At 41.2% G+C, this 26,695-nt stretch overlaps 1 protein-coding gene and 1 long non-coding RNA gene across 5 annotated transcripts in view; one reads left to right on the forward strand and one right to left on the reverse strand.

Moving 5' to 3' along the window:
- The window catches only part of LOC110526245 (protein MTSS 2), a 93,625-nt gene that overhangs the window by 34,786 nt on the left and 32,144 nt on the right, over positions 1-26,695 (forward strand). The window lies entirely within an intron of this gene.
- LOC149982936 (uncharacterized) lies at positions 2,791-3,971 on the reverse strand. Its single transcript, XR_016496779.1, has 3 exons — positions 3,832-3,971; positions 3,402-3,463; positions 2,791-2,927 (listed from the first exon to the last, which is right to left on the reverse strand). It is a non-coding gene; the product is annotated as an uncharacterized LOC149982936 (long non-coding RNA).

The raw sequence follows: 26,695 nt of genomic DNA on the forward strand, positions 1-26,695 counted from the left end.
TTTGTCCACCCACCTCTTGAGGATTGACCACAAGTTCTCAATGGAATTAAGGTATGGGGAGTTTCCTGGCCATGGACCCAAAATATCGATGTTTTGTTCCCCAAGCCACTTAGTTATCACTTTTACCTTATGGCAAGGTGCTCCATCATGCTGGAAAAGGCATTGTTCGTCACCAAACTGTTCTTGGATGGTTGGGAGAAGTTGCTCTCAGAGGATGTGTTGGTACCATTCTTTATTCATGGCTGTGTTCTGAGGCAAAATTGTGAGTGAGCCCACTCCCTTTGCTGAGAAGCAACCCCACACATGAATGGTCTCAGGATGCTTTACTGTTGGCATGACACAGGACTGATGGTAGCGCTCACCTTGTCTTCTCCAGACAAGCTTTTTTCCGGATGCCCCAAACAATCAGAAAGGGGATTCATTAGAGAAAATGACTTTACCCCATTCCTCAGCAGTCCAATCCCTGTACCTTTTGCAGAATATCAGTATGTCTGGAGAGAAGGGGCTTCTTTGCTGCCCTTCTTGACACCAGGCCATCCTCCAAAAGTCTTCACCTCACTGTGCATGCTGATGCACTCACACCTGCCTGCTGCCATTCCTGAGCAAGCTTTGTATTGGTGGTGCCCTGATCCCGCAGCTGAATCAACTTTAGGAGACGGTCCTGGTGCTTGCTGGACTTTCAATTGAACCGCTCTGCTTGACGTTCTTGATGATCCGATATTTGGTGGATTTAGGTGCTTACTAATCTTACTGGCAGCAATATCCTTGCTTGTGAAGCCCTTTTTGTGCAAAGCAATGATGATGGCATGTGTTTCCTTGCAGGTTACATATTTGACAGAGGAAGAACAATGATTCCAAGCACCACCCTCCTTTTGAAGCTTCCAGCCTGTTATTCAAACTCAATCAGCATGACAGAGTGATCTCCGGCCTTGTCCTCTTCAACACCCACACCTGTGTTAACGAGAGAATCACTGACATGATGTCAGCTTGTCCTTTTGTGGCAGGGCTGAAATGCAGTGGAAATGTTATTTTGGGATTCAGTTCATTTGCATGGCAAAGAGGGACTTTGCAATTAATTGCAATTCATCTGATCACTCTTCATAACATTCTGGAGTATATGCAAATTGCCATCATACAAACTGAGGCAGCAAACTTTGTGAAAATTAATATTTGTGTCATTCTCAAAACTTTTGGCCACGACTGTACTAAATGGATGATGGAATTAAATTATGGAATTAAAAGTTAAATTAGAAATACACTATATGTTACAATGACCAAAAGCCAACAGGTAGGGTGCTACAGTGGTTCCTCATTTAAAAGTTGCTAGCTTGCACCGCGAGATTTAGAGTTACCCACGGCTTCATTGCTCCAGACCACCACAAGGGGGAGTTAGAGCACTCATTATGCATTTGGGACCCAAGGTTTTTACATGACCAATCATATCGTGTGGTTCCAATGATGAATTTGACGCCAGCCACCAGTTCCTGGGTGAAGATGGCAGACAAAACATTACGGTGGAACCAAATGTAAGTAGTTATAACGTCATAACGAGTCAAGCAAAAAATATACAGTTGTGAGGAATATGTTCGTTAATGTACAGACAAACGTTTGTGCATATTTGTTGGTCATACATTTATTTTACGAAAATTGCTATTTAGCAAGTTATCTGACTAGCTAACATTAGCCAGCTAGCTAGTTAGTGTTATGACAGGAGAATGAATTTGTAATTCGTGTTGTTTAATGGTTTAGGGACTCCTGAGAAAACTAGCAAACCAGGCTGTCATCTTCTGAAACACTGGATGTAAAGAATCTAGCTAGCTAAAGCATTTACTGCAAATTGAATGAACAATGGTGTAAGCTTGCCTTGCAGTGCAGCTGAAGAAACATAGCTAGCTAACTATTTAATTGCTTATTGTGTAGTGGAGGATAAAAAAAACTGTATGCCTATGGATGCTAGCTACAGTATGTAGCCAATCTGTGTATGCACCCTAAAACGTTAGGTTCTGAACTAATATTCATACCAATCTATGAACCTCAGCTATCATAGTTGTTGTATCAACTACAAGTCTGAATGGTATTAATGAAGCCTATGGATAGAGTAGATTATAATATTTATTGTGCCAAGTATGCAAGTCCTTATATACTGTATATGTACTGTGGTTATTACCACGCATGAGATTCCCACATTGTAGCCTGTACATTGAATATATTCACTGATCATGTACTCTTCCTTGGCAAATAAAGGTGCGGTTCAGGTATGAATCTATGAGGCATTCTTTTTCAGTCATATCAAACTCCATTATTTTAATAATGCTGTGTCTGCATGTATGTATTACAATTAAACACTTCAACAATGTTTACCACTCCTACTCCCGGGACATCAATGATTACACATTGTAACTATGCAATAGACTAGAAACATGATTTAAGTTAAGGCTGATTTGTAATTCATATAAACAGAAAATAAACAAATCATATCTAACTCACTTCATCTGCATTAATCTGAGGACACAGGATAGTATTTCAATGAAATACTTAATTTCAACCAGCGGAGAATGTGAAACGCTTTATTGAAAGAATTTCATTATCCAGGTGTTATAAATACATAATACACGCATTATAATTATGATAATTGTAATATTATATTATAAATACAAGTTCAATCTGTACTTCAATGCACATATGGTGTGCATTTTTAAACGAGGAAGAAAGATGAGGTGGGGAGAGAGGTGTAGAAGACAGAAAGGGAAAGAGGTTAGAACAGCATATGAATAATGAATTACAGTGCTACCCTAATATTCTTTCAGTTAATCACAATTGCGGTATCTCCTAACCAGCCTTGGGCCCCCAGTTGGCCCAAAGGTTATCTTAAGAGCGAGTGAGGTGGCGATGATGGGACTGGCTTCCTCTCTCACATCAAAACATACCTGCAGACGAGAGACAGATAGATAGAGAGAGAGCATGATTAAGCCTTGTGTTTTTATTCTAACACGGTCAGTCATCATAATCATCAGGAGGTGAAATGCAAAACCGACCTTGGATCATTAACTCAGGGACTACTACATCTCTGTCTGAACTAGTTCCCATGTAAAGCATCTCTTTAACCTTTCTGATCTCCCCATCCCGGATCCGGGTTCGTGAATACAGACTCAAGCTCATTACCATAACGCAACGTTAACTATTCATGAAAATCGCAAATGAAATGAAATAAATATGCTAGCTCTCAAGCTTAGCCTTTTGTTAACAACACTGTCATCTCAGATTTTCAAAATATGCTTCTCAACCATTGCAAAACAAGCATTTGTGTAACAGTATTGATGGCTAACGTAGCATTTAGCATTAGCATTCAGCTGGCAACATTTACACAAAAAAACAGAAAAGCATTCAAAAAAATCATTTACCTTTGAAGAACTTCAGATGTTTTCAATGAGGAGACTCTCAGATAGCAAATGTTCAGTTTTTCCTGAAAGATTATTTGTTTAGGACAAATCGCTCCGTTTTCTGCGTCACGTTTAGCTATGAAAAAACCCCTGTATCCAGGATTGTGTAAATCTATCAGCAAGCTCATTAGCATAACACAACGTTAACTATTTATGAAAATCGCAAATGAAATGAAATAAATATGCCATCTCTCAAGCTTAGCCTTTTGTAAACAACACTGTCATCTCAGATTTTCAAAATATGCTTCTCAACCATAGGAAAACAATCATTTGTGTAAAAGTAGCTAGCTAGAGTTAGCATTTCGCGTTAGCATTTAGCGTTAGCATTAGCGTTAGCATCCAGCACGCAACATTAACAAAAACATAAAAGCCTTCAAATAAAATCATTTACCTTTGAAGAACTTCTGATGTTTTCAATGAGGATACTCTCAGTTAGATAGCGGATGCTCAGTTTTTCCAAAAAGATTCCTTGTGTATTAGAAATAGCTCCGTTTTATACATCACATTTGGCTACCAAAAAAAATCCATAAATTCAGTCCTCAAAACGCAAACTTTTTTCCAAATTAACTCCATAATATCGACTGAAAACATGGCAAACGTTGTTTAGAATCAATCCTCAAGGTGTTTTTCACATATCTCTTCATTGATACATCGTTCTTGGAAACATGCTTTCTCTCCTGAATCCCAGGAGAAAATGCCTGCACCTGAAGATTACGCACAAATTTAGACAAAGGACACCGGGCGGACCTCTGGAAAATGTAGTCTCTTATGGCCAATCTTCCAATGATATGCCTACAAATACGTCACAATGCTGCTAAGACCTTGGGCGAACGACAGAAAGTGTAGGCTCATTCCTTGCGCAATCACAGCCATATAAGGAGAGAATGGAAAACAGAGCTTCAGAAATTCTGCTAATTCCTGGGTGATGCATCATCTTGGTTTCGCCTGTAGAATGAGTTCTGGGGCACTTACAGACAAAATCTTTGCAGATTCTGAAACTTCAGAGTGTTTTCTTTCCAAAACTGTCAAGAATATGCATAGTCGAGCATCTTTTCGTGACAAAATATCGCGCTTAAAACGGGAACGTTTTTTATCCAAAAATGAAATAGCGCCCCTAGAGCTCTAACTGGTTAATAATACTTCCTGTTGACCCAACCAAGTGACCTCTCACCTATGATCATGCTGTGCCCTCTGTCAGCCAGTTCAACAAAACAGCTGATATAACCTAGAGGATTTGGGGGAAAAGGGGGAGAAGGATGAAGTGAAGAAGAAAGACTGTTATTGTGTGTGTGTTTGTGGTCTCACCTGGTGTCCACACTAAGTGGCTACAGAGTACTTTATGCTGAAAAACAGACACATGAGGACAAACAATAGAAGATAATGTCAATAGAAGATACTGTATGTGATGCAGACAACTATCGGAGTGTACCTGAAACATTTAAATATAAATGCCTATGTGTCTCATCTCTTGGTTATTGCAAGGCTAACCCCCAGGGAAATCATGACTTGGCAGCAACAGATAGTCCAGTGAAAATGGCTGTGTGTATGTGGTGTAAAATCTGAAAATTAGCAGCTGATATTTTAAGGATCTTTTAATTAATGCATGTGAGACAGGTTCCATGTACAACAAGACAGGCATAGATGAAGAGAAAAAGAACACAGAATAGTTTAATTACCTCTGGTTATGGACACTTTTGCCAGCAATAAAGCTTCCACGGCCTGTGTCTCGGACAGTGAACATTTGGCAATATCTACATTTTCGACCCCTTGATCTCTGAAAGTAAAGAAAATAGCTTATTTTTTGTAGATATGAAAACAACTGACAGATATGACCGTTCAATCTAAAGCAGCAGATGTCATTTTCAGGATACGTCAATACAGCACAGAAAGCTTAACACCAGACTGGTATTGTGGTTGTTCATTAGGTGATGGGAAATATGCATACCTGCACCATCTACAAGCTGCAAAGACTCCCTAACTATTTTTGACAGACATATTGTGTTCTTTCATCCTTCTGTTAAAAAAAGCTAACTGTTATGAAATATGATTATATATCAACTATGAAACAAGTATGACATGGCCTGCTTATGAGTTGCCATGAATGAAAGTTAGATTAATTTGACTGAAAATGGCGAGAACAGGCGTTTGTAGCTAAATGCTTTTGGTTAGCTTGAGAATAATAATTGCATGATTTATCATTCTACGGTATGTATGTATGTATGTATGTATGTACACTGTATGTATGTAATATAGTAGAATGTTATGAACTAATATAGTAGAATGTTATGAACCGACACTCAACTGTAGGAGCTAACTACTAGCTATGTAAAAGTTGGACAGAAGAAGGCCCATTGCTGCTTACCTGAGATGCTTTCACCACACAGTCCTTCTTCGTAGGTGTCCGCTCTGACTTCCTTTGTGTCGGAAAAAAAGTTGCTTTCAGAACAATTATTTTTGATTGAAAATAAAAAAAAGTTTGACAAAAAGACACATGTACCTCCATAGCATATAACAATTTGCCTGTGATTAACCACACCTATATACAAACGTGCTACTGTATGCAGAATTATTGACGCACAACCGAAGATGCTGCCATATCCTGCCAGCAGTAGTACAGCAGTATGTACCGGTATGTTAGCTAGCTATTTAACATTAGTAGTTATACATCAAACATGCCAGTATATTAACCATAGGCTATCTAACTACTCAATATTTATTGACTTGATCATTCCAGTCATTCTTAGCTTAGCTAAATGGTATAGTCGTTGTGCGTTCTCAATGGACATTCGGGTGCTTTCGTAAATTTGCTCTGGCTATCTACACTGATTTCAGACCACTCTCGTCTGAGTGTGCCAGAGGCGAGAATAATGAATTTACGAGCACTTAACACATTGAATATGGCCGGTGTCAGTAAACGTCATCAAAAAAGCGTAATTAAATTGTTTCCAGCAGCATAGTTACAGTCACTAATGCTCTGGTTAACAGGAAAACTGCCTAACCAGCTCTGCTAGGGCGAGTAAAATGGTCAGAGTGGTCTCATTTGTGTCTGGAAGTAGCTAGCAAGCTAGCCAATGTTAGCTTGGATGCTTGACTGCCGGTGTAAGGCCAGAATGCTGAAATCAACCCTACTCCTTGGCCCGAACGTCCAGTGTGCGCTCCGAGAGCGAAACGGTCTGAATTTACAAACTGACAATCTGACAACGCTCTGAATTTATGAGTGTCACGTTGTACAGCAACATATTTTCTGTTCCATCCTAACAGAAATCCAGAGGGTTTTTCATGGAATACAAAACACCATAATATTAATCTAATTAAGCAAGTATCAGTCAAAAGTTTGGACACATCTACTTATTCCAGGATTGTTCTTTATTTTTACTAGTTTCTACATGGTAGAATAATAGTGAAAACATCACAACTATGAAATAACACCGGTCTCCCGCGTGCCCTGCATTCTGTAGTACAGACATGGCCTACTCTCCCTTATGTAAGGAATTAGGCTCTTTCCTATGTTTACTACAATATGTATTGTAGACTGCACAGTAGCCTAATAAACAAATAAACACATTTTGTTAATAAAATAATGATACAAAAATACTCTTTCAAATTGCAGATCTTGATTTAGTTATGGATCCATAACAAATTACTATGGGAATAAATATCACTGATTTACAGAAACATTGGAACAAAGTTGTCTAATGAAGGCAAACAATTTAGAATCCTCCAATCCTGTAGCCTACTCCCGACCGTCACGTTGTACAGCGCCATATTTTCCATTCCATTCTAACGGAAACCCTGAGGGTTTCATTTCTCATTTTTCTCTGAATTGAAACACCATAATATTAAGCAAATTAATTAAGCCAAATTTCTTAAAATCAATCCCAAAAACATTGTTATCCCCAAAAATGTTTTAAATTCTCTGGTAATGCCAATACGGAATACTATCAAATCCTTCTCTCAAAGATGCCCGCTGGTGGTCAAACTAGCAATAACTTGCAGTAACAGGAAAAAATGGCTGACAATTTAATGACGTGCCACATAATTCTGCGGCAGCACGCAAGGTGTGCCACAGTATGACGCAGATTTTAAAGGAAGAACCATTGTATCTGAATGGTGTTGCTATTTGTAACTGTAGGACAGGGGGAAAACGCATGCAGCCTCAATTAGCCTAGCTTGCTAGATAAAATAGCTAGTTTAGTTAACAAGCTTCTCTTTGTTTGATGCAGTCCAATAATCATATTGGATCATAAATAGCCAAGCTACTAGCTATGACAACCTAGACGTTAGTCTACTAGCGCGAGTCGGCTTGAATGGTTGGTTGCTATCTGTCTGTCCTGCCCTCCCCTCCTGCTTGCTCCCCGTGTCACTCACTCGCAGTACACACACTGCAAGACCCCTCCTCCGCCTGCTAGAGTGTCTCTCCCTCGTGCTTTATTAGCTCTGGTTAATAAAGTAGCTTACAAATGGACTTTTCTGCTGCTTCCCTCACTCGGATTGGGCCGGGTCTGGATCCGACCAGGTCTATACAGAACTAGTCTAGATGTCCTTGGATCTTTTTGGATCGGGTCTCTATATTTAGAAATAAATTTATGCATATCGGGTTCGGTTGGAAAAGCCCCAGGTCCATTTCAGAAGGACCCGTGAAGATCTCTACTTGAGAGGCTCAACATAACAATCCCTGTCACATCAGACAATTCCAGGAACATTGTGAATGCTGTCACAGAAGCTGTACTTGGGCCACAAATAGGGTGCTTTTTAGTTTTGCGTCTTTTGCCAAATAAACAAAAATGTACTAAAGTAACTGTTGGCATTTCATGTACCGTAACCGAACCAAACCGTGACCCCAGAACCGCAATATTTACCGAACCGTGGATTTGGTGAACCGTTACACCCCTACTACTATTGCATTCATGTGAGTATGTATGTGAGTATGCAAGTATGAGTGCATATGTGATGTCAGCGTGTCATCTCCATATGATAAATCAAGTGGATGATAAGAAGAAAAAAAACTATGTGCTGCTGCTCAGCTAAATACACTCTCACCCACTGCCTACCGTCCACAATTCACACACAGCATGTGATCCCAGGTAGCCAATGGCATCACCGTCTTCCACTGTCTCCATGGGAATGCTGTGATAAGCTTTATCACCAGTGTTGACAGGTGACAGGAAGTGACATTTCCCTAGCCTTGGCCTCTGTGTTTACATTTACATTTGAGTCATTTAGCAGACTTAGCGTGGGATCCGTGGCGTAGTCGGCCACCACGCAGTATGGAGGGTGTTGTCACTCATGAGTCACGCCTGACTCCGAGGCTGAACTCACAGCCTCACAGCCCAGCAGGAACATAGTACACAACCAGTTAACACTCAGTTATTGGACTCTACTTCTCTGTATCACTACTTCTGCTTTCAATTCACAATTTTCCTAAAGAAAAAAACAATCGGTTTCTCCATGACACGTGACTTTTCCAGATGCTGATTTTCAAAAGGGTAGTCTTTTAGCCACTAGTACTCACATAACTCTATCAAATACCTTGTAGGTATAGCCCCATGTGTACTAATAATATTTATATCTGCTGCATATGTCTGATGATGCAGCTATATCACGGTGGACTCTGGGATCTTGGACTACTTACTTCCAGGAGAAGAGGTTAATTAACTTCTTACGGATAGGCGGTACAATTGCGTCCCACTTGGGCAAAAAACTGGGAAAATGCGGCAAATTCAAAAAAATTATATAAAAATCAAGCTTTCATTAAATCACACATGTAAGATACTCAATTAAAGCTACACTCGTTGTGAATCTAGCGACCATGTCAGATTTTAAAAATACTTTTCGGCGAAAGCATAAGAAGATATTATCTGATGATAGCACACCAGTAAACAAAGAGGGTAGCATATTTCAACCCTGCAGGCGCTACACAAAACGCAGAAATAAAATATAAAACATGCATTAACTTTGACGAGCTTCTTTTGTTGGCACTCCAATATGTCCCATAAACATCACAATTGGTCCTTTTGTTCGATTAATTCCGTCCATATATATCCAAATGTCAATTTATAAAGCGCGTTTGATCCAGAAAAAAACAGCTTCCAAAAAACGCAACGTCACTACAAAATATTTCAAAAATTGCCTATAAACTTTGCCAAAATATTTCAAACTACTTTTGTAATACAACTTTAGGTATTTTTAAACGTTAATTATCGATCAAATTGTAGACGGGTCTATCTGTTGTTCAATAAAGGAAGACAACAAACCAGCGCAACTTTTCACGTCTTGCGCAACTCTCAACAGTGTTACCCAGTTCCTAGTTGGCCTACTTCTTCATTGCACAAAGGAATAACCTCAACCAAATTCCAAAGACTGGTGACCAGTGGAAGCGGTAGGAATTGAAAACCAGTTCTAAAAAACCAAAAAAAAAAAAATCTGATTGGTTAGTCCTCTGGGTTTTGCTTGCTACATAAGTTCTGTTATACTCACAGACATGATTCAAACAGTTTTAGAAACTTCAGAGTAGAGGTCGACCGATTAATCGGAATGGCCGATTAATTAGGGCCGATTTCAAGTTTTCACAACAATTGGAAATCTGTATTTTTGGGCGCCGATTTTCAATTATTAAAAATAAAATAAAAAACATACATTTGTATTTTTATTTAACTAGGCAAGTCAGTTAAGAATACATTCATATTTTCAATGACTGCCTAGGAACTATGGGTTAACTGCCTTGTTCAGGGGCAGAACGACAGATTTTCACCTTGTCAGCTCAGGGGTTCCAATCTTGCAACCGCACAATTAACTAGTCCAACGCTCTAACCATTGCACTCCACAAGTAGCCTGCCTGTTACGCGAACGCAGTAGAAGCTAAGGTAAATTGCTAGCTAGCATTAAACTTATCTTATAAAAAACAATCATAATCACTAGTTATAACTACTAATTCAGTTTAGCAGGCAATATTAACCAGGTGAAATTGTGTCATTTCTCTTGCGTTCATTGCACGCAGAGTCAGGGTATATGCAACAGTTTGGGCTGCCTGGCTCATTGCGAACTAATTTGCCAGAATTTTACGTAATTATGACATACATTGAAGGTTGTGAAATGTAACAAGAATATTTAGACTTAGGGATGCCACCCATTAGATTTTAAAAAATACAGAACGGTTCCGTATTTCACTGAAATAATAAAAGTTTTGTTTTCAAAATGATAGTTTCCGGATTCAATCCTATTAATGACCAAAGGCTCGTATTTCTGTGTGTTATTATGTTATAATTAAGTCTGATTTGATAGAGCAGTCTGACTGAGCAGCAGCAGGCCTGTAATCATTAATTCAAACAGCACTTTCGTGCGTTTTGCCAGCAGCTCTTCGCAAGCACAGCGCTGTTTATGACTTCAAGCCTATCAGCCTAATGGCTGGTGTAACCAATGTGAAATGGCTAGCTAGTTAGCTGGGTGTGCGCTAATACTGTTTCAAACGTCACTCGCTTTTAGATTTGGAGTAGTTATTCCCCTTGCGCTGCAAGGGCCGCGGCTTTTGTGGAGCGATGGGTAACGATGCTTCGAGTGTGGCTGTTGTCGATGTGTTCCTGGTTCGAGCCCAGGTAGGGGCGAGGAGGGGGACGGAAGCTATACTGTTACACTGGCAATACTATAGTGCCTATAAGAACATCCAATAGTCAAAGGTATATGAAATACAAATGCTATAGAGAGAAATAGTCCTACAAATACTATATTAACTACAACCTATATCCTCTTACCTTGGAATATTGATGTCTCATGTTAAAAGGAACCACAAACTTTCATATGTTCTCATGTTCTGAGCAAGGAACTTAAACGTGAGCTTTTTTACATGGCACACATTTTTACATGGCACATATTACTTTCTTCTCCAACACTTTGTTTTTTCATTATTTAAATCAAATTGAACATGTTTCATTATTTATTTGAGGCTAAATTTATTTTATTGATGTTTTATATTAAGTTAAAATAAGTGTTAATTCAGTATGGTTGTAATTGTCATTATTACAAATAAAAAAATTGTCCGATTAGTCGGTATCGGCTTTTTTGGTCCTCCAATAATCGGTATCGGTATCGGCGTTGAAAAATCATAATCGGTTGACCTCTACTTCAGAGTGTATTCTATCCAAATCTACGAATAATATGCATATTTTATATTCTTGGCATGAGTAGGAGGAAGTTGAAATTGGGCATGCTATTTATCCAAAAGTGAAAATTCTGCCCCCTAGCCTCAAGAGGTTTTAATAAGATACTTGTTGTGTCAGAGGAAAATGTATTTAGTAACACCCTTGTTTACAAAAAAAGGGTGCACAACTTAGTGAGGAACAGTTTACTTCCAGAATCAAAATCAAATCAAATCAAATGTATTTATATAGCCCTTCGTACATCAGCTGATATCTCAAAGTGCTGTATAGAAACCCAGCCTAAAACCCCAAACTGCAAGCAAATGCGAGAGTCCCCGTAGAAAGAGCTATTAGACACTTAAATGTTTTCAAAATCTTACCACAAGTGGTGCCAATGACTACAAAAGTGGCAAGATTCTAAGAATATGTACTGCTCTTGTAAATTTGAGGGGTGAGCTCCTTCGTGGCTGACCAGTAATTAAATGCAGGATATAACATGAAATGCATGACAACCAAGCGGGCTCAATGAGATCCTACAACAAACTGATACTGATGCTACTGTTCCCGGGGGGGTTTTATGAAGACGAATGTGATGAAAAGGAATGAAAACAAAAAACATTTTATTAAACTTTGAGACAGTTCATTGTTATTGATTTAAATCCATTTTTTCAAACCATGGGAATTGTAACCTATAATATACATGTAAACTTACTCTCTCTCCTAGCAAGATCTAGAATTTCTTTGGACTTTGTACATGTCAATTCACTGCTTGAACACAACACACACTGACAATAGCTTTTTGTATGTATTTTTCTTACCTTATGTGGTATGACTGTCTACATTTGACCTTTAATCAACTTACGCGAAAATCTGTCATTTGCTCAGCTCTTTGCCATCTAGAGAAGTTGCCTATAGCTCTGATGCACAACGCACTTGTTCATGTCTTTACAGTCTGTGTTAATACCAACACATGCTCTACACTTTCTTCACAATCTCAGCATATCTGTCTTTGCGCTTAGGAATAAAGCGCAAGGATGCATGATAAACAGAGTCCAGTCTCTGTAAGACGGAGGAGGTTGCATGCATATACAACAAGTCACCTTAATCAATTACTGAGAGAGAAGTGGCCTGAACAAGCTTATTTTTAGCCATAAGCGGGAAGCAAGCCTTATTATGAAAATAAAAACCCAATTTCAATATAAGCTTTGTCACAATATTATCCACATGAACTTTAAAGTACAACTTGTCATCCAACCAAATACCTAGATATTTGTAGGATGACACTTTTTCCATGGATAAGCCACCAGATGTGACAATGCCAGCGTTCTCTGGTGGAGTTCTAGCTCAGGTAAAGGCCATAAATTTAGTTTTTTGCATATTCAAGACCAGTTTGAGAACATAAAGGGAGGCCTGCAGTGACTGAAAAGCAGTTTGGAGCTCTTCAACAGCCTGAACCAGAGAAGGAGCACATGTACCTGTGTATATCTGCATATAGATGTAACTGCTGGTTGCATCCCATTTCCCAAATTATTAATACAAATTGGGAACAACACAGGAGCTAAAATGGAACCCTGGGGCACACCTCTATAAATCTCAAGAAAGCTATACTTTTAATTGTCAGTGTACATACACATCGTGTTCTGTCAGAAAGATAGTTCCTGAACCAATATACTGCTCCTTCACAGAGACCAATGTTTCTGAGTCTAGCTAGCTCCAATTCAAGGTCAACTGAATTAAAGCCCTTTGATAAATCCCTGCTAATGTCCCTGCTAATAATAATAATGTTTACTTTAGCACCTTATCTCAAACTCAGGGTAACTTTACGTCCTAAAAAGCCTGGATAAGTAACGTTACACAAGTTCATGAAAACAACACATGCAAAATGTCTCAAATATATATTTTTTGCAATTGCATCTCTGCTTTTATGGTTGTAAATACAATTGCTAGCCACTCTAATACCTTCCACAAGATAGCTGCTGCATGGCTACAGGACTTCCCTAATCCTGTAAAACGCAAGCAACCAACTGTTTCGACGATGCCACTGCCTCTCACGATTACCCAAGCCGTCTGTTTTGGTCTGTTGACACTCTGACTGGGCTCAAACAAATCGCTGCTCTCAGGAAAGTCTGCATGTCTCTTGCACAAAACTTTGCCGGTTTTATTACACAGGCTTCTGTGCTTTATGATTTCTAGGTTCTTTGCCATCAACACCCTCGAAGAGAACGAAGTAGTTAACAATGTCTGTGTAGCTAACGTCAGGCCATCGCTGTCATGTCAGCTACCCATTCCGTTAGCTTAGACAGATGTGGATCTGTCACAAAACAGTTGTCATTGCTTGTTAAATAATATATTTTTGTGCAAATTAATCTGAACTTTTACCTGCTAGCTACTACAACTAGATATCTCCTGGCCCCATTGTAACCAAAGCTTAACTGGAAAACGGGAACCGCCTTCTGCTATGAATGACAAGAAAGTTCATAGTTCATGAAAGTGTTGAGTAGAATAACACCTAAGACTATGCTTTTACTGTACAGTTTAAACTCATGACCTCTACATGGCTCAGAGAGTTCCTGTCACGGTAGTCTGGCTGACACCTAACTTGAAGTCCTCCAGGCTATTGTCGCGGTACACCCAGAATGGAAAATGAACCCTGACACACAGGAGGATGCCTTGGAGACGCCAGTCTATATATATTCAAATTTCATGAGTAACCAGTCACGGCTGTGTGAACTGACCTAGGACCAGATGCTAAGACAGAGGCTCCTCGTGTTCTCTGCTCATTCTTCAGCTACTGATTGACCTAGGGTCAGTAGCAGAAGCTTAACATTCTGGGTGTCCCATGTCACCCTGACTACGTTCTCAGCCTGCTCTCCATTCCTAGAACACAGCCCATTCCATGCCATGCCATTCCATCTCCATTTAAATAGAGTGCACATTCCCAGCTCTCCACTGGCTTTTAGTAATTGAATAGTGCAGATCAGAGGGTAGGACTTGCTGGCCTGCTATTCAGCACAGACAGACCTGGCCTTGGTAGTCCACAACTGGTGCTGTTTATTCAATCTAACGTGAAATTCTCGGTCTCACGTTCTAACAGTGAAGTTAGACATTACCCATCCATTTAGCACATAACGTTCTGAGAACCATAAGTTTGTTAGAGCTTGGTGTGGTTGTCCTATGGTTGCCCTATGGTTATTTTGCATACAACTGTCCCACAACTTTTTGGGAATGGTGCCGGATAGTTGCTTGGCTCGGCTTCTCTGTCCCTGGAATTAGTCTACTGCGCCTCTAGGACGAAGCTAGCATGTTTTGTGTTACACATACAAAGCTGTTTATTTTAGTCTATTTGAACAGACTCCATTTCAAAGGGGAAAAAAACTCTTTAAGATCACACGAACACATTTAACAAGATAAACGATAGAGTTTTGTTGATGCTGAGAAAATAATGTATTTAAGTGATAATGCCCTCGAAGCCGGTACTTGGAGGATATATTGACACGGGTGCTGTTAAACCTTGCCAATACATCCTCCAAACACAATTTCGGGGGCATTATCACTTTATCACAGCAGGGTTACCAACATATTCAATTAAGGATTTTACATATTTTCATAAACTTTATTTTGATGAATGTATTCATACTATTTCATCCTTCCACAAGAGGATATAGTCCCGGCACAGATCTAGGGTTGCTACCGAAGCCGGCTGATCGTTCGTTCTACCGGTTCGGTTGCCAGAGACACGACGCGGCCATTCAGTCTTTTTGTTCTGTATCTATGGATACATAGATATCTATGTATCCCAGTCGTTTGTTCTAAATGTTCCATTGCCATACTGGGTGGTAACGTTCTTATCCCTTGCTTGCTAGCTAGCCAACTACGGCTAACTTACAGTTATGTCAAACAGTGAAGCCAAAATACCAACAGCAGTTGGTAGAACATGAGAAGCAACTATCTGGCACAATTCCCCAAAAAGTTGTGGGAAGGTTGAATGGAAAATAACCATAGAATGAATACGCTCTCACCAAGCTCTAAGTTAGCTGGGTACTGTGAAACTATCTCATCATTGTAGTGATTGCATTCACACTCTATTATTTATGCTTCAAGGCTACTGCATGTATGCAGTGAGTCTGTGTTCCCTGTGCAAGTTGTGCAGGTCTGTGTAAGGTCTGCTGCAGTGTCAATCATTCTTTTATTTCCACGCTGCGGTGCTACTAGTGATTTCTGCATTTTGTCGATCCTCCATTTTCTGCTGCATTGTGTGTGGTTCAGGCTGTATCCTATCTACTGCAGTACAGGAACATGTTATCCATGTTTCAGTATCTTGCGTCGCAGTATGCATGAATCCAGTCTGGTGTGTAATGACGGTGGTGCTGTGTTTTTGGGCCGAGGCTCACAGGCGGCTCAAAGGCATGGACACACGCTGGGATAGGAATCCAGGCCTTCATAAATAATTCTGTTTTATGTTTTGCTGCTGCAGACTCTCTCGCTCGCTTTTTCGGTCTTGCTCTTTCTATCTCTCTCTGTCTCGTGTTCTCTGTCTCTCTCACTTTATCTCTATTTATTTATCTGTCTACTCCCCCCACTCTCTCTTTTCTCTTCCCTCTCACATTGTTGCTGTGTCGTGGGCTGATCTCTCTCTGCCGCAGACGGCTGTAACCCTGGCAACCACAGTCGCACCTGCCATGGCGATACCCTCCTCTCCTCATTATCCCACTCAAGCCCAAAAGCTCTGTCATCCCTCCTCTCTGTCTCCCCTCCTCCTCCACTTCCCTTCACCCCTTTCCCATCTTCTTAATTTCCCTTTGTGCCCCACTCTGCCCCTCTGGATGGGGTTCTGGGCGAGAGGTGTGTCCATATGTACCAGCCGCTAGCAAGACATGCCATGCCCGTGTCTCCGTCTTCTCTATGGGAGACTGACTATCTAAACAACATTGTGCCCATTTGAAACATGACCCACAGAATGCTGTACTAGAGTAGTATGGAAGTGCAGTTTTCTCCAGGGTCAGGCAGTGTGTTTTCTCCAGGGTCAGGCAGTGTGTTTTCTCCAGGGGCAGGCAGTGTGTTTTCTCCAGGGGCAGGCAGTGTGTTTTCTCCAGGGGCAGGCAGTGTGTTTTCTCCAGGGGCAGGCAGTGTGTTTTCTCCAGGGGCAGGCAGTGTGCGATTTATGGCACAGATACACTGTACATATACAAAAGTATGTGGACACCCCTTCGTTGCTGACAGCTGTATAATATCGAGCACACAGCCATGCAATCACCATAGACAAACATTGGCAGTAGAATGGCCTTACTGAAGAGCTCAGTGACTTTCAACGTGGCACTGTCATAGGATGCCACCCTTCCAACAAGTCAGTTCATCAAATATCTGCCCTGCTAGAGCTGCCCCGGTCAACGGTAAGTGCTGTTATTGTGAAGTGGAAACGTCTAGGAGCAACAACGGCTCAACTGCGAAGTGGTAGGCCACACAAGCTCACAGGACAGGACTGCCGAGTGATGAAACGCATCACGCAGTGGCGTATTTAGGTATAGGCGACATGGGTAGCCGTCCAGGGCGGCATCTTGCCGGGGGCGGCACGGGGCGCCCACACAAAACAATTTAAAATGGTGACATTTGCGCAATCGTTTTTTATTGCTCATTTGCACATCCCGTCAATGATATCATGTCACCGTGTGGGACTGTGGGTCAATTAACCTTGTTGGAGTGGGCGCCCTGATTCTAGTTTGTGAGCTAGGCAGGCTACTGCCTGGGAAGGTCTCCCACTCAGAAGTACGAGATGGGGAGGGGGATGGGGGTAAGTTGACCTCAGGTCTCCCCACTGGAAGCCTGAGGTAGAGGGAGTGGGGGAATCTATCAAATAGCGCACCTCTAACTTTGTACAGTATGAATGCAATTTGTAAAATCAGTCACAATACGAAATGCTACCAAATAACCACAATTCATTCATAATACTGTGAATATATAGCGTCACAGACATATTGTTGCATTTTTTTTTCTGTTTTTTTGCGAAATCGTTTAGAAAAATTAAAAACCAGTCTGCACACCACCAAGCTGAATTGGTTTAGTCTTGACTCTTGGTTGACAGTGTTGGGGGAAGGATAATGTATTGATGCTCGAGATCCAAATCAACAGAAATGTGTTTATATTTGTCTTTGTTACTACTTTTTGTATATATTTTTATATTTATATAGTTTTAATTGTTATGATTATTTGTTTGTGTTGTTCCAAATGTCTGAATAAAATGACAGTTAATGCAGAATGGTGCTTTTTTGTTGTTGCAGGGTGGCTGCTGAAGGGGGGGGGGGGGTTCGCCTAGGGAGCCATACAAGCTAGAACCGCCACTAAGCGCGTGGCATGTAAAAATCGTCTGTCCTCGGCTGCAACACTCACTACCGAGTTCCAAACCGGAAGTAACGTCAGCACAGTAACTGTTTGTCGGGAGCTTAATGATATAGGTTTCCATGGTCGAGCAGCCGCACACACAAGCCTAAGATCACCATGTGCCTTGCCAAGTGTCGGCTGGAGGGGTGTAAAGCTCGCCGCCATTGGACTCTGGAGCGGTGGAAACACGTTCTCACAATCTGGCAGTCCAATGGACTAATCTGTGTTTGGCGGATGCCAGGAGAACGCTACCTGCACCAATGGATAGTGGCAACTGTAAAGTTGGTAGAGGAGGAATAATGGTCTGGGGCTGTTTTTCAGGGTTTGGGCTACACCCCTTGTTTCCAGTGAAGGGGAGATCTTAACCCTACAGCATACAATGACATTCTACACGATTCTGTGCTTCCAATTTTGTGGCAACAGTTTAGGGAATGCCCTTTCCTGTTTTAGCATGACAATGCCCCCGTGCACAAAGTGAGGTCCATACAAAAATGTTTTTTTCGAGATCGATGTGGAAGAACTTGACTGGCCTGCACAGAGTCCTGACCTCAACCCCATCAAACAACTTTGGGATGAATTGGAACGCTGACTGCGAGCCAGACCTAATCACCCAAAATTAGTACCCAACCTCACTAATGCTCTTGGCTGAATGGAAGCGTCATGGCAGCAATGTTCCCACATCTAGTGGAAAGCCTTCCCAGAAGAGTGGAGGCTGTTTTTGCAGCAAAGGGGGACCAACTCCACATTAATGCCCATGATTTTGGTATGAGATGTTCGACGAGCACACACTTTTGGTCATGTACTGTATGTTCTAATCGTATGTTTACACATCTCGTCTCCTCATCTGTCCATCTCATTGATCTGGGCCAATGCCTCAAGACTATGGACTTTTTAAATGTGGGCCATTGTGGGTATTACAGATCATGATCTGTGTGTGTTTGTTTACAGTTTAGCTCAGATTGACCAGGGATTAAAAGGATATACAGTACCGTTTGGTGGATGTAGGGATGAGGAAGGTGCTTAGTCTATTGTATGTGTAAGCAGTTTTATGGAAATATGTATCTGTCTGTGCATTGCAAGACTCTTCAGCTGCACCATCGAGAGCATGGTTGCATCACTGCCTGGTATGGCAACTGTTCAGCCTTCGACCACAAGGCACTACAGAGGGTAGTGCGAATGGCCCAGTACATCACTGGGCCCAAGCTTCCTGCCATCCAGGACCTCTATACCAGGCAGTGTCAGAGGAAGGCCCTAAAATTTGTCAGACTCCAGCCACCCTAGTCATACACTGTTCTCCCCCCCCCCCCCTATTTTACTCCGCTGTTACTCTCTGTTACCATCTATGCATAGTCACTTTAATAACTCTACCGACATGTACATATTACCTCAACTAACCGGTGCCCCCGCACATTGACTCTGTACCGGTACCCCCCTGTATATAGTCTCGCAAAAATAACAAAAATATTGTTATTTTACTGCTGCTCTTTAATTACTTGTTAATTGTATTTCTTATGGTTATCTGTATTTTTTTTAGCTGCATTGTTGGTTAAGGGCTCGTAAGTAAGCATTTCACTGTAAGGTGAAACCTGTTGTATTCGGCACGTGACTAATACAATTTGATTTGGCAGGATGTTAGGAAGTGTAGCTCAGTTTCCACCTCATTTTGTGGACAGTGTGAACATAGCCTGTCTTCTCTTGAGAGCCAGGTCTGCCTACGGCGGCCTCGCTCAATAGCAAGGCTATGCTCACTGAATCTGTAGATAGTCAAAGCTTTCCTTAAGCATTTCACTGTTGTGTTCGGCACATGTGACTAATAACATTTGATTTGAAGATATGAGTGTGCATCACACGTTTGTGTGTGTGTGTGTTTATGTCCGCTCACTATCCCCTTGCGGGTGAGTTGGCTCCAGTCCGTGGGCCAGTCATGTCAGCTTTGTGATTGTTCAAACAGGGAGTGGCCAGTCTGCTCTGCCCTGCCTTGGTGCTATGTTTGGACTGCTGAAAGTGGGACAGTGCTTTGTCTGACCAGACCACCATTGTCAAATTTCAATGTCTGGATCAAAGTGCGTAAGTCCGCTGCTGCGCACATCCATGCATGTGGGTACAATGTGGTGTATGTGTCTGTATTGGTCCTCGTGTGTGCTTGTGCGTGTGTGTGTGTGTGTTGAGGCTATAATGGCAGGGCATCCGGGATGCTCAGTCACTTGCGTTAAAGCTGATGTGAGTCTTGGTGAAGCCCTGATGAAGCCGTGTGGGCCTCAGAGGGGTATTGTGGGATATTCTGGGCCTGTGAACTAGGCCAGACTGTTATTGACAGATAGACACACTGAGCAGCCAGGAATCCACTGGGACATGCCTAGCCAACAATAAGGGACAGAGATGCACTTTGTCTGACCGAGACCCCACACAAATACAAATACACAAAAACACACACACAAACTAGGTGATGGAGGTACTGTAACAGTTTTCTTCCGCTGAAGGAAAGGAGGACCAAAATGCAGAGTGGTTAGTGGTAAACATCTTTAATAAAGACGATAACCGAGAACACTACAAAAATACAAAACAATAAATGTGAAAACCGAAACAGTCCTGTGTGGTGAAACAAACACAGACACGGAAACAATCACCCACAAAACAACAGTGAAACCCAGGCTACCTAAGTATGATTCTCATTCAGAGACAACCAACGACACCTGCCTCTGATTGAGAACCATACTAGGCCGAACACAGAAAAACAACCTAGACACACAAAACATAGAATGCCCACCCAACTCACGTCCTGACCAACTAAAACAAACAATTAACACAATAACTAGGGTCAGAACGTGACAGGTACTGCTGGGTCATAATTCCTGTCATTTCCTTATTCCCATGTTGAGGGTTTAGAGATTCATAATGCGTTTAGTAATGTAAACATTATGAGGCAGCTGTCTGCATTTCTAAATCTGTCAGTGTGTACAAGCATGAGTGTAATGTATCTGGTGTGCGTACTTCCGTGCATGCATGTGTGCAGTGGAGGAAAAAGTACCTAACTGTCATACTTGAGTAAAAGTAAAAATACCTTAATAGAAAATGACTCAAGTAAAGGTAAAAGTCACCCAGTAAAATTCTACTTGAGTGAAAGTCTAAAAGTATTTGGTTTAAAATATACTTAAGTATCAAAACTAGAAGTATTTCAAATTCCTTAGATTAAACAAATCAGATGGCGCCATTTTCTTTTTTTAAATTGTATTTACGGAAAGCCACGGACACACTCCAACGTTCAGACATCATTTACAAACAAAGCGTGTGTGTTTAGTGAGTCCACCAGATCAGAGGCAGTAGGGATGACCAGGGATGTTCGGTTAAGCATTTTGGGTGTCAAGGAAAATGTATGGAGTAAAAGTACAATATTTTATTAAGGAATGTAGTGAAGTAAAAGTAATCAAAAATAGAAACAGTAAGGTAAACTAAAGATAACCCAAAAAATGACTTAAGTACTATCGGTGCGTGCGTGTGTGTGTGTGTGTGTGCGCGTTGTAAGGTCTCCCAGCAGGATTGTAACTCATAAAACAGGACTATTAAAAGTCTCCTAATCCTCCAGAGGCAGGCTGGGTATAATTAGTACCAGAGCAGAGCGACCCAACTCTCTCATTCATTAATGCCCTCCAAATGGTATTTACCTCTCTCTCACTCTTTCACACACACACACACACACACACACACACACACACACACACACACACACACACTTACACACACTCTCGCTCCTAAGATACAGGAAGTAACAGGAGGTACAGTGGATGAGTCCGTCAGCTGATTCCTTTGGGGAGATCACAGGTGTGAATGTGTGTATCAAGCATGTGTATGTTTTCTAATTGTGTGGATGCAGTAGAGCGAGGGAAAGGGGCTGACGAATCCCTCTGCAGATTTCATCTCCCCGTTGCCATGGAGATGCGCTGGTAGGAAGGCCACAAAGCCTGAGGCACAGAGAAAAGGGGAATGCTCGTGTGAGTCAGAGAGAGAGGACGAGAGCGAGAGAGAGAGAGAGAGAGAAAGTGGTGATGGCGGACTATTTTTACTTAGCAGAAAGTCTAAAGAGGCTCATTGATATTCTCTGGGAAAGGAAAGCAGCCCTTGCTGGGTGTGTTAGTGGTAAACAGGCCTGCTAGAGGATCTATCTCTCTCTCTCTCTCTCTCTCTTTCTCTCTCTCTCTCTCTCTCTCTCAGTGAAGGGGTTTGTTTAGGGGTGATGGGACATACACACCGCCTTCGACCCGGCTGCACTAGCCCCTCATTCTGGGGAAATCAGCCATTCCTTCTCTCCAATTTCACCCTCTTTACCTGCTCCCCATAACCATTGGACAACCAACCCTGTAAATATCAAAATAAACACCTGAAACCACATCACTTCCTCCTGGACAGCCCTAGTGTGAATTGATAGGACTATATGGGGGAGGAAATAGGCTGTGTATAACTCTCCCATGACCGTATGTGTGAAAGCCTTCCTACTCTGTGAAGTCTTAGCCCAGTGGAGGGAGAGGTGGGCTTGGTGAAAATGCTTAGGACCAGTGAGTCTGGCCCAGATGTGTGCGCTAAAGAGCTATTTTCTGCCCATGCGGTAATCACTAAATTATGAATGTTGAGTTCATGATACAGTATGCTGCAGTCACGGCATGGGTGTGCAGGTGTGTGTGTATGATTTTACTATCCTTGTATGTGTGCTTGTGTGATTAGCACTTGAGTAGAGTGTGCTGTGAGTGAGCGCTCATGCAGTCTTTGTGTGTCAGTGTGTGTTATGCATGTTTATATGTTGGTGTGTGCGCTTGGTATGTATTTGTGTGTGTGTGACCTATTTCCTCCATCTCTCTCTCTCATACCAGAAAGGCCTATTGGGGTGTACTGTCAGCAGCAGTGTGTGTGTGTGTGTGTGTGTGTGTCCCTATAGAGCTGTGCAGACGTTGACTGGGTTAGTGTGCCCAACGAGGGGAGGAGGGCTGGCACAAGGGAAGGATCAGTCACAATGACAGGCTGGGCCATCTTCTCTGATCTGATCTGTCACGCACACTTCTCCTTGATGGGATAAAGGGAGAGCCTGAAATAAGACTGTGCATCATATCCAGGGATTGAAAGTGGAACTGACAGCATTTTAACTACTTTGCAAATATAAATACAAACAGACAATCATAATACCAGTCAAGAATATTTCATTCTCAGTTTATGCTACAAAACCAACTTCATAAGAGGTTTTAAAAAGAGGCTCTATTTAACTCAGCATTCCATGACGTACACTAAGGCATTGTTGGCTGAATAGATGGATGCAGTTCAATGCACGATTAATACATTTCTTGGAAATCCAAAAAATATCAGTTTGAAAATCACAGCTGGCCTGGTACATAGTTTGCTGCCTCCTTTCAGGATGCACTGTTTCAGTTTCAATGACTCAATATTTTGGACAAAAATGGACTAAGGCTGGGAATGTCAATACAATCAAACTAGCAAGGGCAATGATCAGAAGTCAGTCATAACGTGGCTAATATGCTAGCACATCTATTTATGTAGCAAGCTAAAAACACAGAGCCTAACGTTAGCTAGCTAGCTGCTAGGAGGACGTCGATGGAGGAGTGGGTGACTAACTTTTTCCCCTCGTATAATTTTTTGGTCCGTAAACAACTAGAGATGCAGGTGTCATTTGGTTAGCTAGCAAGAGTTGTGAATCACCTTGTTAGCTAGCTAGCTATGCTAAACTACTGTTATACATTTAGTACGTCTCTTGTGTTCGTAAATTCACTCTGGCTAGCTATCTACTCCGATTTTAGAGCACTCTTTTCTAAGTGTAGAATTTACGAATGTGCAACACCCGTTGGATATGACCGGTGTCAGTATGCATAGGCAAAAAAACTAATAGTTAATCATGAACTCGCTATATAACATGATAACGACCTAATCAGCTCTGCTAGGCAGAGTAAAATGGTCAGTGAGGAGTTCTCTCATTTGGATCTGGAAGTAGCTAGCAAGCTAGCCAACTTTAGTCAGTTAGCTTGGGGCTTGGTTGGGATAAGCAAACATTGGTAGGTGAGCTGCAGAAGGACAAGCATGCTATTCCCCATCGTTTACCAGTGTAATTTTGACGGTCAACTTGCTGAAAAAGTTTTGCTCTGGCTATCATTAGTTGTTGATCTCGTTGTGATTGATATGCATATAGGGAAAGAGCCTACCTTTTTATGGTTGTTTGATCAATATGACTGTAAAGTTCCCAAATGTAAGAGGACTCCTGTGGTATTTATCTACATATGTGCGGAAATACAATCAAGTGTATTTTGGCTTTTGCCGAATGCGTTCTAGTTATCTAACATCACACTGTTGCAACTACCTGTAAACACACAATCCAGTTCAAAGTGAATGATGGCAGGCCCTTGTGGCAAATGGATGTTTGCATATAGGCCTACGGTAGCTCTGATTGGCTATGGATTAGAGGTCGACCGAATTAGATTTTTCAACGCCGATACCGATTATTATACCGATTAATCGGCTGGTTTTTATATATATATTTGTAATAATGACAATTACAAAAATACTGAATGAACACTTTTATTTTAACTTAATACATCAATAAAATCTATTTCGTCTCAAACAAATAATGAAACATTTCAATTTGGTTTAAATAATGCAAAAACAAAGTGTTGGAGAAGAAAGTAAAAGTGCAATATTTGCCTTATAAAACAGCTAACGTTTAAGTTCCTTGCTCAGAACCTGAGAACATATAAAAGCCGGTAGTTCCTTTTAACATGAGTCTTCAATATTCCCAGGTAAGAAGTTTTAGGTTGTAGTTCGCTACGAGTCAGGCAGCCCAAACTGCTGCATATACCCGGACTCTGCTTGCACAGAACGCAAAAGAAGTGACACAATTTCCCTAGTTAAAAGAAATCCATGCTAGCAGGCAATATTAACTAAATATGCAGGTTTAAAAATATATACATGTGTATTGATTTTAAGAAAGGCATTGATGTTTATGGTTAGGTACACATGTCACGTTCGTCATAAAGATGAGACCAAGGTGCAGCGTGAGTAGAGTTCCACATGTTTTTAATAAAACCGAAACTCAGCAAAACAAAACAAACAAGCACAAACAAACCGTGAAGCTATACGAATAGTGCAGACAGGCAACTAAACATAGAACAAGATCCCACAAACACCAAAGGGAAATGGCTACCTAAATATGATCCCCAATCAGAGACAACGATAAACAGCTGTCTCTGATTGGCAACCATATCAGGCCAACATAGAATTGCAAAAACCCCTAGACCTACAAAACCCTAGACATACAAAAACCCTCAACAATACAAAACTAGCGTACCCACCCTAGTCACACCCTGACCTAACCAAAATATAAAGAAAACAGAGATATCTCAGGTCAGGGCGTGACAACACATTGCGAATGCGCTTTTAAATCATCACCAGTTTGGCAAAGTAGGCTGTGATTCGATGATAAATTAACAGGTACCGCATCGATTATATGCAACGCAGGACAAGCTAGATAAACTAGTAATATCATCAACCATGTGTAGTAAACTAGTGATTATGTTAAGAGTAATTGTTTTTTATAAGATACATTTAATGCTAGCTAGCAACTTACCTTGGCTCTTGCTGCACTCGCATAAAAGGTAATCATCATGCCACGCAGTCTCCTTGCGGAGTGCAATGTAATCGGCCATAATCAGTGTCCAAAAATGCTGATTACTGATTGTTATGAAAACTTGAAATCAGCCCTAATCGGCCATTCAGATTAATCGGTCGACCTCTACTATGGATCACCGGTTTACGTAGACTATGGTCCTGGACGAGACAGATGTTTTTATTAGGTTTTATTTGCTGCGGTGTCTATTAACTGTCCAAATGCACGTCCTCTTTCCCACTCTTAATTGCTATAGAATTGTCACAAATGTCTTAGAATACAGTTGAAGTCAGAAGTTTACATACACCTTAGCCAAATACATTTAAACTTAGTTTTTCACAATTCCTGACATTTAATCCTAGTAAGAATTCCCTGTTTTAGGTCAGTTAGGATCACCACTTTATTTTAAGAATGTGGAATGTCAGAATAATAGTAGAGAGAATTATTTATTTCAGCTTTTATTTATTTCATCACATTCCCAGTGGGTCAGAAGTTTACATACACTTAATTAGTAATTGGTAGCATTGCCTTTAAATTGTTTAACTTGGGTCAAACGTTTCGGGTAGCCTCCCACAAGCTTCCCACAATAGGTTGGGTGAATTTTGGCCCATTCCTTCTGACAGAGCTGGTGTAACTGAGTCAGGTTTGTAGGCCTCCTTGCTTGCACACGCTTTTTCAGTTCTGCCCACAAATGTTCTATAGGATTGAGGTCAGGGCTTTGTGATGTCCACTCCAATAACTTGACTTTTGTTGTTCTTTGCCACAACTTTGGAAGTATGCTTGGGGTCATTGTCCATTTGGAAGACCCATTTGCGACCAAGCTTTAACTTCCTGACTGATGTCTTGAGATGTTGCTTCAATATATCCACATAATTGTCCTACTTCATGATGCCATCTATTTTGTGAAGTGCACCAGTCCCTCCTGCAGCAAAACACCCTCACAACATGATGCTGCCACCCCCATGCTTCATGGTTGGGATGGTGTTCTTCTGCTTGCAAGCCTCCAACCTTTTTCCTCCAAACATAACTATGGTGATTATGGCCCAACAGTTATTTTTTTGTTTCATCAGACCAGAGGACATTTCTCCAAAAAG

The sequence above is a fragment of the Oncorhynchus mykiss genome, chromosome 6, assembly GCF_057628025.1.
Source record: "Oncorhynchus mykiss isolate SJ-2025 chromosome 6, ASM5762802v1, whole genome shotgun sequence".
NCBI lineage: Eukaryota > Metazoa > Chordata > Actinopteri > Salmoniformes > Salmonidae > Oncorhynchus > Oncorhynchus mykiss.